The sequence below is a fragment of the Theropithecus gelada genome, chromosome X (genome assembly GCF_003255815.1).
Source record: "Theropithecus gelada isolate Dixy chromosome X, Tgel_1.0, whole genome shotgun sequence".
In the NCBI taxonomy this organism is placed as follows: domain Eukaryota; kingdom Metazoa; phylum Chordata; class Mammalia; order Primates; family Cercopithecidae; genus Theropithecus; species Theropithecus gelada.
Genome location: NC_037689.1, coordinates 7472892 through 7480499, shown reverse-complemented (window position 1 = coordinate 7480499; position 7608 = coordinate 7472892). Strand labels below are relative to the sequence as shown.

General features: G+C 37.6%; 2 pseudogenes; one reads left to right on the top strand and one right to left on the bottom strand.

Moving 5' to 3' along the window:
• Positions 1-2581: 2581 nt before the first annotated feature.
• Positions 2582-3705, bottom strand: LOC112616291 (annotated as a pseudogene).
• Positions 3706-5552: 1847 nt separating this feature from the next.
• Positions 5553-5730, top strand: LOC112616571 (annotated as a pseudogene).
• Positions 5731-7608: the final 1878 nt, after the last annotated feature.

The window sequence follows — 7608 nt, the reverse complement described above, 5'->3', positions numbered from 1 at the left end:
CCACAATGGTTGAACTAGTTTACAGTCCCACCAACAGTGTAAAAGTGTTCCTATTTCTCCACATCCTCTCCAGCACCTGTTGTTTCCTGATTTTATAATGATTGCCATTCTAACTGGTATGAGATGGTATCTCATTGTGATTTTGATTTGCATTTCTCTGATGGCCAGTGATGATGAGCATTTTTTCATGTGTCTGTTGGCTGTATGAATATCTTCTTTTGAGAAATGTCTGTTCATATCCTTTGCCCACATTTTGATGGGGTTGTTTTTTTCTTATAAATTTGATTGAGTTCTTTATAGGTTCTGGATATTAGCCCTGTGTCAGATGAGTAGATTGCAAAAATTTTCTCCCATTCTGTAGGTTGCCTGTTCACTCTGATGGTAGTTTCTTCCTTAGCAGGCCCATTTTTCTCCCTGTTCTCCCGAGAGTCACCACCCACTCTTACCCAGCACCTTCATTAACACAGAGCTCTCTGTCCTTTTCTTTTTCTTTTTTCTTTTTTCATACTGTGCATGGGATTAACTAAAATCTTTATTAGATATGATTTTCCATTAACAAAAATGTGATAATTGGAATTATGAATTCAAAAAGCAGTGAAGTCCGAACATTTAAAAAGAAGACTAGGTATTAGCGAACAAAAGGTAGAGGTAGATGAGACTGTTTCTTTAATACTATTTATTATCTCCCCTCTGTACACAATGTTGCATATATACAACTACTTCATTTTTATTGACTTTATATAATAGTGAAATCCCCTTAAGCAACCTAGGGTATACAGTTGGGGTCCAACTTTCAAGGGGTGAGGGGGGAGTAGAAACACACTTGATTAACAGTTTTCACCCACACATTTTAGATAATTTTTTTCTTTTCTTGCCAAGATTTTAGTAGTAAGTTCATAAATATAGAAAATACTTTCACTTCTTCAGTGTTAAAATAGAAAACCAAAAAGTGTCGACAGTAGTGGCTTAATTATTGGTATACAAGAAAAACACACCACCAATGGGTTTTCTTAATTATGCATTTTAAATATCAATATGTGCATTTGTTTTTACAGTTATAAATTTTCTCATCTGTTTTAGACAACAGCTTGTAATAGTTTTGAATCCATTAAGATGTTGCTTTCAGTTGAAATATTTTCTGTATACATGTATATAAAAAATAACCCAGTGTATGACTCATCTGACAGATGTTTACGATCAATAAAGGCTTATTTTTCAACATACAGTTAGGAAGAGAGGGAAGCAAGCCAACCTCTCTACACTGTCTCTTTGCTGACTTGTTTTTGTAGTGGTATCGATAGTGATTTTTGAAGGGAACCATGTGCCATCAGCCTATCTAGTTAAGATCAGATACCACAATCAACAAGAGGAGTAGAAGAGATGGGGAAGGAGGAGTAGGTAAGTGGTAGATATCAGCTTTTTTTAAGTGTGCATTTTGTACTCTTCCAGGTATGGGATTAAAAACAGGCCAGTGAGGAAAAAAATGTTTTAATTAGGAAAAAACTGCAATCAAATCAAGACACAATAGCCGAATTAGGTTCTTTTAATAGACTGCTTATATAGATGTTTAGCCATACTGTTAGATCAACTTTTTAAGAGTAGAACTTTCTATCCAATTTACATGCTCTAGATGCCACCTTTCTTATTTTTATAGTAAGGTCTGGTATTGAAATACCCACTTGTACACTGACAGCTTTAAGAAAAGCAGGACACAGAGGGAGTCGTCATTTTTAGCAGCAATGAAATACCACTAACCCCTTTTTACATACCAAATTCAAGTCACTATCAGAGGTGAGTGTCACACAAAGTCACCAGGTATAAAATTGCTAGTTCATTTTTAAATTAATAACTTGAAATTACCTATGCCTCCCCACCCCATTACATCTTTTTATAAACAGAAAACATTTTGCTATTTTATATATAGGCTAGCAGCCTTGTTTTAATATGAAAGTGCTAATTCATTTACAGATTTGTATAATCAGTTATGTAGTGCTACAATAAGTGTCCAATGATCTACATAGGAACAATGATGAATGAAAATAATGAAGATTGAATAAGGCTATTAGATTACCTTATCTTAGTTACATATAAAGAATAGATACCCAATGGTGAGGAAGAGAGAGAAATTGGACAAATACCCATAGGTGTAAACATTACATCTACTTTTGAGCTTTATACCGTAAGTGAGACATTTTAAATGGTTCTGTAGCCCATGCCTATTTTTTCCTCAGAAAAAGAAAAGCTGCCTTCATGACATCCCCTCTTGTTTCACATTTCCACAGTGTCACTTTGAAGCTTCAGAGTCAGGATCTTACTTTCTTCAAAAAATAAAGAAAATATGCCCCCTAAGGTACCTCCCCATCCCCCCATCCCCCAAATCCCACTGGTTTCTTTTCCAGTGCCAGGTTGCATGATCTGGTCCCATCTCCTGGGGTGGTTGGTGCTTTTTTTTTTTTTTTTTTTTTTTCCCCGTCTATTGATCATTAGTTTAGGATAGATAACATGAACCAGTTCTGGAACCACTACTAGGAGGAACACAAGCTCTTCACTGCAATCACACAGCAGGAAATAAAGAGATAGCTCAATTCATCCGTGGTGCTGGGTCTCCAAAATTCAAAAACTTGGCACAACTGGAGCACTGAATTTGTGTCCTCAATGCTTCTCAATCATTTTGGATTTCTTTGATCGGCCAGAGTTGCTATGTCTTGTAACTATTTTCTTGTTCTTCATTAAGACCGTGTGACTCAGAGCCTGATACCACACAGGATTACAATTTTGAATAGTTTGAAAGATACTTTAAATATCTGACACTCATCAACAGGGTTATCTTCATCACCAATGATTGTGGAATAGCCTTCCAGAGCAGTCTCTTCAGCATCACCTTCCTCCCAATCTTCATCTCCATCTTCACCTGCCTGCTTAGCCAGAATCTTCAAATATTCTTGCTCATCTTCATTAATATCATCTTCATCACTCCCCAGTTCCTCGGTTTCATCATCATCTTCAGCTCCATCATCATCATCACTGTCATTCCCATGTTCTGCATATCAGGCATGTGCTCTTTGAAATCCATTAAATATACTGAACAAGAGCATAGAAGATCTCGAATATTTGTTTCTGGTTGAGAACAGACTGATCAGACTGGTCAGAAAGAAGCTATATAAAATGATCCTTTAGAACGGATAGAAAATGCTGCATTGCTGATACTAATGGACTCCACTCCTCTGGTTTTTTATACTCATAATTTTTCACAAGCTGATAAAGGCAAAGAAGAATTCCTAGCCTACAAGCACTGTTATCGGATTGAAGATAAAAGCCAATTTTGTCCAAAATGGTAGTCCAGCGGCTTGGATAATAGTGTTTGATGATGTGATGAATGCATGTAGTAAGCTGTACCCTGATGAGCTCAGGAGAATGGATAATGGCTTCTACAATATTTTCTCAAACACAATGGCGATCTTCTTCTGGAATAGTATAAGGGGATATATACCCTAGTGCTATTTCTCGATCAGGCCAATACTGTGTTATCATATGTTTCAAATAGATAACACCTGCCTGTGTCACAGGTAAATCCAGCTGTTCCGACATAGTAATCTGGAGCAGTGTTGAGACAAAATTCAGAGACTTGTGTGTTGGGGTCCATTGCACGGCGGACTCGGTCAAACCCAGGCTTGGGCCAGGAATAGCGTTACTCACTGCACACATGGACCCGCAGCGCTCCGCAGCGGAAACCGGCGTCAAAGGCTTTATTTTATTTTATTATTTTTTTGAGACCCAGTTTCTCTCTTGTTTCCCAGGCTGGAGTGCAATGGCGCGATCTCAGCTCACTGCATCCTCTGCCTTCCGGGTTCAAGCGATTCTCCAGCCTCAGTCTCTTGGGTAGCTGGGATTACAGGCGCCCGCCGCCACGCCCTGCTATTTTTTTTCTTCTTCTTCTTCTTTTTTTTTTTTTTAGTAGAGACGAGTTTGACCACGTTGGCCAAGCTGATCTCAAACTCCTGCCCTCAAGTGATCCGCCCGCCTTGGCCTCCCAAAGTGTTGAGGTTACAAGTGTGAGCCACTGTGGCCGGCCTCTCTGTCCTTTTCTAAGTCTCTGATGTATTCTCTAAAGGTCCTGGGCAGTGCCTTATTTTTGGTGATTCTTCTCTGCCTTCCTTGCGGCTGTTTCAGTTTGGTGTGTGCCTGTTCTAAATTGTCAGTGCTCCTTGAATATTCGTTCCCTCTGAAATCCATGAGGCATGATGGTGTTATGCTTGGGTCAGGAAGGAAAGGCTGACTTTCCAGAGCTGCTGACCAGTGCTGCTCCTGCTGACTAACCAGTGCTGCTCTGGGTAGGGTTGGAGGCTGAGCAATGGCACTTTCACTTATTTCTCTGTGTGGTGTGAGGTCTCTCTTCAGAAGCATATCTGTGGCCTCTAAATATTCTCAAATTGGGAAAACTAGATGCATCTCAACACCCCTATCATGGAGAACTTTACCAAGGAACTTCCCAAGTTGAAAGACTCCTGGTCTAGTCTGTCTGTTCTAGTGTGAATTTCTCTTGGTCCTGCAGGGTTGACACTGTGTTTCCATTTTTTTGTATTTCCTTAGGGCTCCTCAACCCTCTGTGAAAGGTGTGGAGGTACAAAGAAATGTTAAGTCGCCAGGCAGGTGATATCAGTTCTCTGCAGAACAATGTGTGTAATAGCTGAGGGGTGAGTCCCCTTCCCCATCCCTTTCCCTCTCTGCCAGTGCCTCCTGGATAATCTAAGCTACTTTCTTATCTCCTAATTGGATGACAACAGGGGGTCAGGGTTGCCTCAGGGATACTAGAGGCCCTTGGTTTTGGTGGCCTATTGCTGTGCATCTGGAAAGCACTAATGCTTAGGTTTTTAGTCCTAATACCAAGTCAGAAAAACATGAAAGAGGAGGAAGGAGGATTTAGATTTAGCAATCAAGAGCTAGAACAGGATTTTTACATTACTCCCAAAACAATACTGCTGCCTTACTTTTCTTCAATATATGTAAAGTGCAAAATGAAAAAATTAACTGTTACACCAACATTTTATATCACATATATATTATATATGTACTTGAAAAATCAATGTGAAATACAAATCTTTTGTGAGAAGTGAAGACTAAGAGAGGTTGTTACCAGCAGAATAGTACTACAAATAATGCTAAATGAAGTTCTTTAGGTTGAAGGAAAATGAGATTCAATGGAAATTTTGATCTACAATGAGGAATAAAGAGCACCAGAAATGTTAACTATGTGGGTAAGCATAAAATATTATCCTTTATTTTCTCTTAATTATAAAAAAGAAAACTGTTTAAAGCAAAAAAATTCTATGGTGGAGTCTATAATTAATGTAGAAATAAAATATATGTCCACAACTACACAATTGAGAGACGTGAATGAATTTTTACTATTGTAAATGTATTATGTTTTATGTGAAGTTGTAAATATTAACGCTAATAGGCTGTGATAAGTTAAAGATGCATATGATAACCCTTGAGCAATCCCTAAAATTAATACCAAAATTTTTTATTAAAAAGATAATAGAGGAAGAAACATGGCGATGCCGACGTTGACTGCGAAATTGTACTCCTTGCTGTTCCGCAGGACTTCCACCTTCGCCCTCACCATCGCTGTGGGCCTGTTCTTCCATCAGGGCCGCGGACGCGATCTACCAGCACATCAGCGAGGGGAAGCTATGGAAACACATCAAGCAAAAGCATGAGAAAAAGTAGTTCCTTGGAGACCCCCATCCAGGCCAGAAGGACCAGGTCCACTCGCCAGCTGTTTGCCCAGAGCTGGGGCCTCAGCTTGAAGACGATGCTCAAGTTGCTTTTCATGTACCACTCTTCGCTGTTGGCAAGAAACGGTTTCACCTACAAAATAGACTCTTTACCTTCTGCCGTGTTTGAAGTATGTTTAGTAGCATCATCAAGAAATGGATGTGAATTGCCCTTGGAAAAAAAAAGACAGTAGAAGTACTGAAATAAAATACTAAAAATGTTTATCCCCAAATAAGTAAGGAATGTGAGATAGAGGAATAATAAACAAATGAGACAAAAAGAAAACAAATAGCAAATGACAACTGAATGGCATCTATAATTACATTAAATAGAAATAAACTGAACACTTCAATAGAAAGGCAGAGATTATTAGATACGATAAGAAAGCAAAGCCCAACTATTTGTTAACAAAAAGAGATGCACTTACATATAAAAACTTAAATAGATTGAAAATAAAGTGAAGAAAAAGCAAAATACAAACCTAAGAATACTGTTTTGGCTACATAAATATCAGGTAAAGTAGACCAAGAAAAAGAATATCACATGAGATAGGCTGAGAAATTTTATAAAGATAGTGCATTAATAAATAGTAATGTTAAATATGTATGTGTCTAAAAACAGAGCCTCAGAATTTATGAGACAAATGCAGACAGATCTGAAGGGAGAAAGAGACATATCTAAAATCATAATTGATGATTTTTATTTCTCCTTTCTTGGTAATTAATGGAAGAACTAAAAAAAATCAGTAAAAATTTAAAATATTTCTATAATACTGTCATCCAAATTAATGTAATTGACATTTTATGGGACACTACTCCTAATTGCTGAAGAATTCCTATTATTTCCAAGGCCACATGGAATGCTCATCAAGGTAAATTATATTCTGTGCCATAAAATATGTATCCATAAATATCAAAAGTTTGAAATCTTACAGAGTATGTTCTCTGATCACAACAAAATTTAATTAGAAATAAACATGAAGTATCTAGAAATATCCGTAAATGCCTGCAAATATTTATAAATGAAATAACATATTCCTAAATAAGATATTAATCATCCAGCACTTTGGGAGGCCAAGGCAGGTGGATCATCTGAGGTCAGGAGTTCGAGATTAGCCTGGCCAAGATGGTGAAATCCCCTTTCTACTAAAAATACAAAAATTAGCCAGGCATGGTGATGTACACCTGCAATCCCAGCTACTAGGGAGGCTGAGACAGGAGAATCGCTTGAACTCGGGAGAAGGAGGTTGCAGTGAGCTGAGATCGTGCCATTGCACTCCAGCCTGGGTGACAGAGCAAGAGTCCATCTCCAAAAAAAAAAAAAAAATATATATATATGTATTTTATCAGAGATGAATACATATATATTTTATGAGATGAATATAAAAATGTATTTATCAGAGATAATTTGAAAAGATTAATAAAAATTATAAATTCCTAGAGAGAATGTCCAAGGAACAAAGAAAGAGAAAACTCTCTAGTAACAGGAATAAAAGAGTGTACATCACTACAGACTTTATGGATATTAGAAGATTGATAACAGTATATTCTCTGGCCACAACAAAATTAAATTGGAAGTCAATATTACTGTAAAAATGAAGATTTCCTCGGAGAATGGCAGACACATTTTTTCCTCAGTTATATGTCTGATTAGCCTATGTACTTATTGATTTGATCCTATATTAGCTGAGTAGCAGAAAAGAGAATAGGGAAGATGACATTGTGGGAATTGCCTGGTAAAGAGGATTTATAGGACTGTCATAGCATTGATAACTGAGAGAAGATGCAATTGAGGGCCATAGTCTTTCTAGTACTGCCACAGTATGTGGGT